At 40.8% G+C, this 12,406-nt stretch overlaps 1 protein-coding gene across 1 annotated transcript in view; it reads right to left on the bottom strand.

The window, feature by feature from the left end:
• The window catches only part of PTPRG (protein tyrosine phosphatase receptor type G), a 392,351-nt gene that overhangs the window by 43,410 nt on the left and 336,535 nt on the right, over positions 1-12,406 (bottom strand).

Genomic DNA, 12,406 nt, shown 5'->3' with positions numbered 1-12,406 from the left:
TTTAAAACATTGATGCGTGAAAACATATGTGCATCTTCTACAACTACAATCCTAATTCAGATTCTGGTGTGCTTTAATTTATTGACATCTGACATCCACCCATTGTAAATGCCTCTGCATATTATTGCCAAGTACTATCAAATATGAAATTACACTCAAAATAGTTAGTGGTTGCAGGTTTCAAATTCATCATTCAGAAAGAAATTCTGCACACAGAAAACATATTCAGCATACAGTTCAAGCCAAAACCCAGCAATGACACTAGCATTTCCAGGGAAAAGACACTTTCTGTAAAAACTTCTGCTGTGTATCAGCCAACAGAGAGTAATACAGCATCTGTAACTGCCAGGATGTTCTTCTATGAAAGTTATACTCAAACATTACACTTTTTTTGCTCTTTTTTTTTTTTTTTTTTTTTTTTTAACACTAAAACTATAAATGCTAAAGCCTTATCCCATCCTCCTCCTGCAAACTTGTATTACACACACTGCTACAGAAAAATGCCACAGACACTTATCCTGAGCCCAAGGGCTCATCTCTGAAAAGGCCTATAAAGATAAGAACTTAAATCTACCTGACTCTTTTTTACCTGTATTTAATGCAAAGCAGAGAGCACAAGCTGGTCATCACAGAAAAGGTACTGAGCACAATAACATCAAGAGATCCGAGGAGACTCTGCATGGTGATGTTAACTGAGGCAGGGTTTTCCAACACCAGCGTCACCGCTCATTGCTGACTTAATGAGCTGCTTGAGGCTGGAACTGAATATTTAATGAGTCTTTCTTGGTGTGAGCAGCTATTGTGGCAGGAGAAGGGTCTGCTCTCATCTGTCAGGGTGCTAAACAATAGCTTCCCATCACAGCAAGATCCCCTTCACTGCAGCCCTTAGTGAACTGCTCCTCATCACCTGGGCAAAGTTTGCAGGCAGCCTTGCAAGCCAAGCCTTTTGTCAAGTTGCCAGCTAACTTCCTGCAACATATTTACATGTAGTGGCTTACAAGTTCCTGCCTTGCAGTCTGCTTCTCTCTCATTCAGGCATTGTGGTCTCTAGAGAACCCACTCTACAGAGCTGGCTTTGCTGACTTTGTCAAAGTAATTTGTGATTCCTTTGTTTTCATCATCCATACATGCCAGAGAGCAAAAAAGTCACTGAAAATCAAACCACTCTCTTAGGCAAAAGCAGAAACTGAAATAATCATGGGCACTTGCTTTTCTATGCACAACCACAGTGCCTTAGAATGCAAGGACATGCTACAGCAGCACAAGTACAACTTAAGACAATACAGAAGCAGAAGAGAACAGATTTCACAGCATGGAGTAACTGTCTCGGAGCAGCTTTCTATTTTCAGGCACAATGTCTTGCATTGTGCTGAAGTTATTTATTTAGTGCATATGCTTTTGTTAAGAAATGCCATAAGGTGAAGTCACACACAAGGATGCAAGATGTGCAATAGTCTCACAGCATTTAGAAACATCAGTTCAACTTCCCCCACCCTACTTGGTCCCCGCTCTCGTTTTTTTTGGCAGCCTTTATTTTGGACAATGCACACCCTGGGGGCACGAAGCAGAATAAATCAGTCACACATAAGGAAGAAACTATGAATATGAAACAGGCAAAATGTTCCTGATTTTGATGTATTTCGGACTCTTTCCCTTGAGTCAATACTACAAAAATCCTTGAACGGCTTCTCCCAGTAATGAAGGCCTTAAGAAGGTGTTTGATATAAAGACAGACCTTTACGTAGGGATTTACAGGATTTTAAAAAGCTGATGATACTTAAGAAAGGCAATTTTTTTCTGTAATTTGTTATTTTATATTCTGAGAGGCTCTGATAGCCTGGTATTATGGTTTTTTATGCAGCCATAAGACAGCTTTTTCTTAATAGCCTCAAAACATGTAATTGTGTTGGATAATCACATCATGAGATATTGTAAGGCCCCCGATGGCAATGGCTGAATAGCCAGTCCAGTGTATCTCTGCTGAACACAATGTTTGAATAAGAATGTATTAAATGAGTACTTCACATAGTGAAGTTTTCTGCAATCATTAATAGCAATTAACAATTTTGTATTTTATTCCTGGAAGACCTTCTGTAGCTGTTTTAAAAAGGCAGTCACCATGGAATTTGACAAAATGTTTTCTCAAGTCACAAACATCACACTAAAATACACTCTTGTCTTACACATATACATACATAATGCAGTGCTGGATACTGGCACACTGGGGGAAGATATGCCTTTTAAACTCTTTTTTTTGTTTTCTTTTTTTTCCCCCACTTGCTCCTAATTGTAAATATTACAAGTTGAGTCACTATAGCTGAGCTTGCTGTGCACAGGGCACTGCATCCCTGTCCTGGTGACTCCATCCAGGTCCCAGGGACTCTCACTGACAGTGGAAGGCAGCACTGATGGGACCATGAAGGCTCAACATTGAGAGTATGATGAAGTGGACTGATCTTTAAAAGACCTTTTACAATAGGTTTGACAAACTTGCTGGATGAATTTTCCAGCAAGTTCTGTTTACTGGGTGTGTTTTCTACTCTTGAATCTCTCCTTGTGCAGCTCCAGGAGGGAGGGCACATTTTGGGGCACCAGGAAGATGCATCCAGGCCCCCAGTTTGGATAATGTTAATTTTTCACCCTGGGGCCCACTAGGTGAGGAAATATCTGTGCCCAAAAGGAGCCTTTTGCAGTAATAAATACTGATAGCTGGTATCAAGGCTACTGAAAGACATTGAAGACAATTTAGTATCTGCTGCTTTCTCCCCCAGTTTAGAATGTTCCTTCCATCCACTGGCATTTCCCCTACCCCTTACCTTTCCCTCAGTACACAAACCTTAAGTGGCAGCAGTTGCTAAGGCTACAAGAGGCTGCAGTAAATCTGTGTGCATATAAGGGGAGGGTTGGATAAAGAAAAAGGATGAGAATAGAAAATTGCTTGTTTCGAGTCACTGGAGAAGCAGCCACAGAGAGAGGTGGGAGTGGATGCAGGGCTAGGCAAACTGGAAGTCTACAGCTGTTTTCACACAAGCACTTCAGCCTATAACTCTTAATCCCAGGATGTACATATGTGCAGGTGTTTGCACCTGTGTGCCCATTTGCACAGGAGACCAACACCATCAGCAGAAAAAATAGCACATTTTTTTCTGAACAGAGCAGTCCTTAGTCCTGCATAAGCTATCAGGACTTGTCAATGCCATAAATGATTATTAAAATCTTCACATTGAAAACACTAATTTTAGAATATTTCTTGCATTTCTGCAGTACTGGAGAGGAAAAGCAAATCACAGCCTTGATTTCACTTCCAAGATTTCAGAGAGCCCACAGCTTTCCTGCAAAATACCAGAGTCTGTTGTCTCTGAAATATGCCTATGTGCAGTGAAGCACATCGTTTTCTCTAGCCCCATATGTTTTTTGCCTCCCTTTCCCTGGGGTACAATAACTGTGTGAGATTGTGGTGATCAGACACACAGTTGCCACATATGGACCAAAATGCAGAAAGTAAAACACTGAGAGATTAGCATCTCCCCGGAGAAGAAGCTGAGGCAGGGTCTGGAATGCAAAGCTGACATGAGGGAGAGCATCCCCCTGCCCAGCATCTTTTTTTTGCAGAGATACTGGCAGTGGGTTATTAAAGCAAACTAACACGTCCAGACAAGCAGCACATTATTATCAAGCTGCAAGCATAAAAATACATCAAGAGATGGTCCTGATTAGCTGGGTTAAATGCTTCTTCCATCTCTGCTGAGCAAAATACCCGATTTGCTTCTGTAGAGATGCCTCGTGAGATTTGGACACTCAGAACACATTTCCTTGGATATTAGTTAATAAATATCAAGCAGCTTCTCCTTTAAACTCTTCTAAAAGCAAGAGGGACAAGCAGATCACATAATGGCCTGAAAGCATGGATGCATTTTATTTTCGTGTAGAAGATAGCACCTTAGTGTTCAGTTAATGCTGCCTCCAATCCAAACACACAGAGTGGATGGCAGTCGATGGGAGAGCTGGGAATAGCTCTGAGGGCAGCATTTGGCCTTTACTCTTCTGTACTCTGTTTGGAGCAGGCAGCTTCCCCTGATCTGTGCTGACAGGCGAGGGATCTGTGCTGTTTTGGAGCAGCTGAGGCAGGGAGAAAAGGAGCAAGAGATTACTGGGGAGGGGTAGGTGTTTGCCTCTGCAGTGGCTGCTGAAACCACCAGGACAGAGGCTGAACACTGGACAGAAGTCAAAGGAGAACACTTTGCTTTCTGAGGACAGCCAGGAGCTGTGCCCTGCCTCACACACTGAAATGTGTGGCATGCTCATTGCTCCCTTGTTCACTAGGGATCTACTCCTTCATCCAGGAGTGTCTGTGGCATACAGCAGAGTGTATATTCTCTCCAAGACTTGCCAGATTCATACTACGTTATTTCTATTATAGCATCTAGGAGCTTCTTGCAACTACTCCCATCTCAGGTCATTACCTCCTAGTGCATTCAGGGGCAAATAGCTTGAAAGAGCCCTAGAAGCCTCTCCAACACTGCTAGAGCAGGGCAACCACTGTCTTCAGGCAAAACCTTCCTCTGGAAACAGCCCCCACAAATGGGCCTGCTGGGTTCAGGTATTAATGAGGATGCCAGTAATCCTTGTAGCCACCCTACTGTCATACACAGGACTTAGCTGGTGAGCAGAACAGGCAAGATCGAAGAAGAGTTCAACCCCAGCATCTATAACAGTCTCTAAACCAGACTGCACAGGACATGGCTTTGTCTTTGTCAAATGCAACCAGGGATACAGGCATTCATTCACCATGCTCCTCCATCATGGGTTGGGGGGTGCTGTTCTGCAAAGAGCTGTCAAATGAGGATCCAGAGACAGGAAACAATCCCTTTCACTACCTCTGCACATTGATTCTCACTTTCAATAGAAGAAAAGATGCTTCAGATTCTTGTTGAACTGTTCTGCGTGTTTTCCAGGAGACACAATTAAGATTGGTTTCTGCTGGCACCAAAAGCAGAGTATGTATGCAGTCAAGTGTACTAGTAACACATGGCTCTGCACTTTAAACTAGCTTCACTATTCCTTGGCAAGCATTTGTCACTGTCAGAATTGGCAATGACTCCTCAGAAAAGAGCTGCAGACTACGGAACAACAGAAGTGCTGCAAATCATGACCATGTCACCAGCAGAGTAGTGGATGGGATCCTGGACAACAGCTGTCTGCAGTCTGCACTGCTCTAGCTGGGGTCATCAGTCACTGATTTTTATGAGCCATAAAACTGACTCAAGCGTTAAGAAGAAAAAGAGAAGAGAAAACCACATGGAAAAAACTGATCTGATGAATATAAATAAGTGACCAGCATGGAGCAGCGATGCTACGTTCATTATACCAGAGGGGCAGCTGCAATTACTCTTTTTGGGGCAGAAAATAGCTTATATTGCCCCAATTTCCTACAATTATTTTCCTTCCCAGGTCTTAACACTTGATCGGAATTCAAAACTGAAGTTATTAAAGAACCTGTGCTATGCTGGAGTGCTAAGGCATTGAAGTCTGACTGAGCTTGAGCTACAGGAGGATGTACAAAAAAGGAATGCATAAAACCCAAAAAGAATAAAGGAAAAGAGAAAACGTTCCCTACAATAATGCTGATTCTCATGAAAATCCTTCCCAAAGATGACTTGCATTGTCCCCAACAAAGCAATTTTTGCCTGTAATCTTCTTGAGCATTGCACAGGCAGGATAACTGGAGAGCTCTAGATTGTACATGGATAGTTTTCAGAAGTTCACAGCATGCCAAGTCCTTGGCATCCTTTCCTAGACAGAAAGGTGAAAAATGGACTGTGCCTTTCAGGAGACTTCCTGTAGGAAAGAAAAAATGAGTTTTTACATTTGTGAGTTGTCACCCACACAGTCCTGCAAAAGCTCAAAAGAACTAAACACTACTTGCCAGTCCTACCACACATACTTACAACCACACACTCTGCAATATTACAGAGAAACGCAGGCAGAAAAAGGGCTGGGAAAAGGCAGATGGGAAAAAAAAGATGGACAAAATTTTAGACAGCGTTTGTGACAAAGAGCACATGACTGGTAAAACTGCCCATCTGAAAAACTAATCTGCAAACAAGATTAGGGATTTCTGACACAGAAAGACAGCTAATTTAATATTTATGTCCCAAATTTGCCAGCTGACTACACAGCCCTCCACAAAATTAAAAATCCTCTTCTCCTGATCCTCTGAGATCCTGTCCTGCACCAGAGACTAAAGACCTATTTGCATCACATATGTTATTGAACTCACATTATACAAGAAATAATATTTTGGAATGGTATTCAGATAATTAAACAGTTAAGAACTGACAGCACACACCACAATGAGATGTTTCCAAGTCCTTCCCCCTTCATCAGCTGTGTGACCAGAAAGTGCCCAGGTGGCCAATGCTGAAATGCACTTAGAAAGCTCTTTAACTGCAAATTCTAAGTGGATAAATCTTAGCTTAACTCAGCATCAACGTTTTCCACGCTTCCTTGTCCCATCTTCCCAGTGTCCCTGGAGAATGGTGAAGGCAATGGTGAAACCTCATTTGTGATGACACTTGGCCCTGTAATACTTGGTAGCTAATTACTCCCCTGGTAACCTCTGACAGGGCCAGCAGCATCAGACCTTCCCTCCTGGTTTAATCAATACTCACCACAGCTGTGCTGGATACACTCAGCAATTTTACAGATGACTGAATGGGTTTACTCATCAGTATTTTCTACTGCAATAGAACAAGCTCCCTGGTTATATGCATTACCACTCCAAACTTAAATGTCTTCAGGCAAAAATGAAGTAGAGGAACCTATAGGTGGTATCTTAAAAGGCTTTAAAAATTAGGCATGGTTTTAAAAGCCAAAGTGAAACCTGATGCATTCGTTTCCCTCTCCCTGAGCGACCAAGTATTTAATGCAACATTCATAACAAAGACTAGAATATCACAGAGGAAAACACAGACATGTCTTTTCCAATCAAATAATACCTTAGGCACTTCCTATAAAATGTGTACTTCCAGTGCCCTAAACATCATGTAATATTAAAAAGGAGGCTAAAACTTTCTCACAGAAGGAAGCTAAATTTAACAGAGTGAAGAGCTGTTCTGTAATCACAAGAACTGCAGCAATCAATGAAGATTGCCTCTTACTAGAGAGGTGCTTTTAGTAGCACCTCTAAGAACACAAAATTGGGCACACTTGATATTATCATTTTAGGACATAAATTCCTTTGGGATGAATCTCAGGAAAGAAAAGAATAAAAACAGGGTGGAGCAGTGGCACAGGTATTTTTAAACACAGAGTGAAATTGTGTTGGAAGAAAGACAATACAGAGATGACACCACCTAAGAGAATAGAGCTGAAACTTGGATCTCTCTTTAGAACATTCACTTAAATGTCCCTAATTACTCCCACATAATTACTCCCAAAACAGAAGAGCCCTGCTCTTTTCTTAGCAAAAATATTCTTTCCTTCCTCCAAATGGGACCTCTACACATCCAACTGACAAGTATTTTAGGTAACCCAAGTCATGGCCTGGGACCTAAGTGTAACATAAAAACGTGCTAAAAATTTAGGTAAAGTTTTTTCCTCTATTTTGATGGGCCTGGCCATCTTCAGGTAGAAATGCCAGTTCATTAAGTATAATGAAATACTCACAGGAAGCTCCCCCTTTTTCAACAGACATGTCAATGTGCACCTGAACCAAAGCTGCATGGGAGATCTAGGAAGACTTCCCAACACTGCTGGACATATTTAATGTTTAGCTCATTTGGGGCCAGCATAAACTATTAAAAGTGTGATTAATTCCTTTCTCTTTTCATCATTGTGTATTTGGAAGGTAAATTTTTTCCACTGGCGGTTGAAAAAAAAAAAGAAAAAAGCTACTTAAATTTTTTTATGATCTCTCTTGTTAACTGTTTAGAATACAATTAGAAATGGCACTAAAAGGTACCTTTGGAAGCACAGCACAAAGGAAAAGAAGAGAGCAGCTGGCACAAGAATAGAGAAGCAAATTATTTAGTACCTGGCAGATAATGAGAACACTGAAAATACACTACTCAATGTGAGTGCTCTGACAGGGCTATGTCCATCACCTCATCACACTAATATAGGCAGACCGGGTGGCAGCCAGCTGGTCCTCCTTCCCATCATCTCCCTGAAAGCAAAGATTTGTAGGCAGCCAAATAATAAACCTGGACAGAAGTCTTGAGGATCATTAATCTTGCTATCAATCAACTCATTTGGAGATTTCCTTCTTGCTGTCTCTGATATTAATCTGGTAGTGACTCGAGAGCTCTGGGGAAGCCTCAAGTGTGTGTGTCTGAGGGATTGCTTTAATGAGGATCTTGCAATCAAAGGTTAACAAATGTGACAAGGAAACACAAATATCAGGGACAAAAAACTACCATCCCCTGAACCAAACCATGGAGAAATACCAAGCTGTGTGTGCTGCTGTGTTATGCTGAACAGAGCTCTGTAAAAATACCTGAGTCAGAGCACAGTGACCTATCTCAGATGCCAGGAGAGATGCAGACAGGTTAGTGGGAGTGCTGCCTGTGCTCCTTATCTGCTGGGCTAAGTATCTTAGGCATGGCTCTGCATTAACAGAGCTACACCACAGAGATGTTGTATCCACTAAATGGTGTTCTGGTTAAATTGGACAATCAGTGTGATGTAAACCTACACACCCATCCCCCTTTGCTAAACACAACAGAACCACACCAACTTATACATCAGAGTAAAAAGTCACCACATCAGAAGGACCCTTCAAGTGGCATTTGCATTAAACAGTGCAATATTTCCTGTGAGCATGCTTCTAAAAAGATAAATAGCATAAAAAAATAGTAATCAAATGCCAAATCAATTGATATTATAAGAAACTCTAATTAAGACAAAAAAGCAGCAAACAGTATTAAACATACTTAGGCACAATAAAGCAGCACAGAAAATAAAAACTGTGTATGTTTTAAATTACAATCCCTGAAGACCAAATAAGACATATGAAAAATGCTAGAAATATTATGATCAAGTAATGGAGGTGTAATCTGCTACATCACGAGGCAGAGAGGACTAGAAGGATGATTCTGAAAGGGCTTGAAATGAAGTAAGAGTTTCCTTTTCAAAATATTTATCAAGAAAAGGACAACTTTAAAGTTTTGGGGCTATAACCCACTCAAAGCTCCTTGAATTTTAGTGTCAAGGAAATCACATTTATTACACAAAAAAGAAAAGTGACTAACAGATAAAGAAGACACTGGCTTTAAGAAATCAGTCAAAATTATTCTGCTTTCATTTTTATGAATAGCTCTCATTCTCATGACAAACTCATTTTCAGTAAGTATACACTCAGGCAAATAAATTATTGCTTTTTCATTGTCTTAATCAGTGTGTGGAACCATCTAATAACAAAACTAATCAAAGGAGGAGAACATTTTGAATCAAGGCAGAAGTTCATTGCAGATAAGCATAACAGGAGAAATTCAGTCAATCTCTGTTAATTATTAGATCCCTTAGCACCAGATAGAGTTAAATGTTTTCTCTATTTATAGATTGTTGGCTTTATTTGCACTATTTCCAAAGCTTTAATCTACTTTTTATTAAGTTTTTTATAACCTTTCAGTATTGACAAATGTGGGACCAGGGAAAAACAGAAAAAAACCCACAAGAATTGCAGTTTGCACCTTAGCAAAAGCATACAAACACTGCTTAATGTATGAAGAAACATGCCTGGAACCATCAGGCACTTGCTCAGAAACACACATATAAATTAAATACAATCTCTGAGCTTAGCATTTCCTTTTCTTTAAGCTCATGAAGTGACATGGTTGCAGAGGCAGACATTGTCCTCGAGGAACGTAGGAGATGTCTGCTCCTAGGTGAATTGTTCAGTCCTGACACCTCTATTCATTTTCAGATTCATTTTCCTCCTACTGTATTTATGCATTTCATTTCCATGTTCTGACGTGATCTTAGGTGGTGCTTTTGCTGTCATTAGTGTAGCAATTAGACAGGGAGCTTGCTAGCAGAACAGAAGCAGCAGTCTCCATGGCCAAGAAGCCACATTTGCCTATGCAGGTAAAGGGAGATTCCAGTGGGGATTGAGGTCCTGCTCTTCGACTCAGTCCACTGGTTTCATCCCTGTTTGTAAATGGAAACCTGAGATTGTGACTGAACACAGGAGAAAACATTTTTCACAATGAGGACAATCAACCATTCAAATGATCTCGTCTGGGAAGTGGTGGATTCCCCAGCATTGGACACTTCTTAGTTAGATTCAGCTGGACAGGGTGCTCGACCATCTGTCCAGATTGTGCTTTTGCCAAGAAATGTTGGAGCAGTGATCCCTGAGGTCCCTGTCAACCTGGTATTCTATGACTCTATGAACTGCAATGACAAGTTCCTATTTCATTCCAGTATTATAATTTGAGGATTTTTGTGAACTAAAAAAATGCTTAAAATGCAGACTAAACAGCAGAGTATTTTGCCACTATTTCTGGTAGTTTTGTCTCAGACATTTGGTTTCAGATCTGTGATTTCCTGTCGAGAACACACAAGTGTGAAATACTTGTTGATCCATTTATTCATTTGCCTCCTGGCTGATTGTAGCCATTTGACAGAAGAGATAAATTGAGTTGCTCTTTGCTAGTTTTTTTTTTTTTCCCCCCACATGCTTCTCCATCAGCCTGGAAGCACTGCCCCAACTTCCCAGATGCTGTGCTTAGGTCTTTATCACTCCTGCACCATCACTTTACATCCTGCACCCTTACTTTAGAGGCTCACTCACCCAGTTTCACACAATATCCAGTATGTCTGAAATGCTACAAACAAAGTCTCAATATAGCAGCTTCTGCAATCCCATCTGCCAGATGAAAATGCTACATAATATTTAGAAAAAATATTTTTGAACAATTAAAACCCAAGGAACAATTTCCTTCACTCTTTAGGATATGAGAGATATCTGTTACAATTGCACTTGGTTACTCCAGGCAAAATTTAACCATTTATCTACAACACATCTCAGCAAGCCATCAGTTTCCCCAGCTCATGAGCACAGACTGCAATGTGGAAAGGCAACAACTCTATCATTCTAATCGAGGAAATGGCAAAGTTAACAGCTTCAAGTGATCAGGCAAAACCCTGTAACATCAGCACAAGATTTTCAATGCAAAGTACTTTCAGCAGGCTAACAAATGAGTCACTTTTCTCCAACAGACGTGTGGCAGAACACCGTGCCTTTCACTGATGTGCCCTTTTATTGCAAAACACACTCTCTGCCTCTGGTTTGACTGGAGCAATGGGATGCAGCAGTGCCAGGAAAGAGCTGATGAATGCAAACTTGGCATCACATTGTAACTAAATGTTGATTCATGGAAATTATGAGACATTCAAGGGGACAGGTCTTAGGCTTCAAATTATGCTCCACTCTTGCATTGCCCCTGTGTCATTATAGCAAGTTTGCTTACTATTTGCTGCTAACTCTTCTAATTGGATTCCTGCAAAGGGCAGTTTGCTGTGCCATGAGCTTGTCACTTTATATCCTGCTTTAACTCCAAACCACTCAATTAATATTAAATTCCATTTATTATAAAAGCATTTGTTTCTACACATATGATGCTATCAGCAGCCATCTCATTAATATTTATTTCCACAAAGCAGTCCACTGATGTTAAGATCTCACATACAGCTAGGAACTTTAAAAGGGGAAAATATATGAAGACAGGAAGGTCAAAACAGAACACGAGATGTAACAGAAAGCATCCAACCTTTACGAATTTAACTCCTCCTTCACAGAGAACTGAGTGAATATAGTAAAGCTGGTGGAGTGCAATGGTAATACTAAAGTTAATCCTGTCACCAGAAAAAAATGAGTGTGGTTGCTAATATATCTCTCTCAGGGGTGGGAAGTTGCTGCTCAGTGAACCAAGGGAAAAAGATGCTGGAATGAGGCATTGAAGGGGAACACTCATCCCCTTACCCTACCTGCAAGCTGAGCTGTCTACTCTCCAGGCTTCAAAAAAACAACTAACAGAAAATGTGGATAACCTTAGACCCTGGGCTAAGGTTGCTTCACAGCCCCTATTCTTCAGTGTCCTTTTCTGTGCTCAGTACACAGGGAATTAGCACAGCCTGTTCCTGCTTGACAGTATGGAAGTCAACAGGATCCCATACTTGCCATCCAAGGAGTGGAGGAGGAGATGGCTGCAGGCAGTTTATATAGTTAAAAAAAAAAAAAAAAAAAGCTAGTATAAAGCTCAGGGCTTGTCTTGTATGCTTTCAGTGCAAAGAAACATTGCTAAGGAAAGAGAGAACATCCAAGTGTAAGCTCAAACCCTACAGACAATGCTGCAACCCACCAAAATCTCAGAGTTGAATTAAAACACAGACTTTTAATTTC

Source organism: Calypte anna, chromosome 12 (genome assembly GCF_003957555.1).
Source record: "Calypte anna isolate BGI_N300 chromosome 12, bCalAnn1_v1.p, whole genome shotgun sequence".
Classification (NCBI taxonomy): Eukaryota; Metazoa; Chordata; class Aves; order Apodiformes; family Trochilidae; genus Calypte; species Calypte anna.
This window is presented reverse-complemented; position numbering and strand designations above follow the sequence as displayed.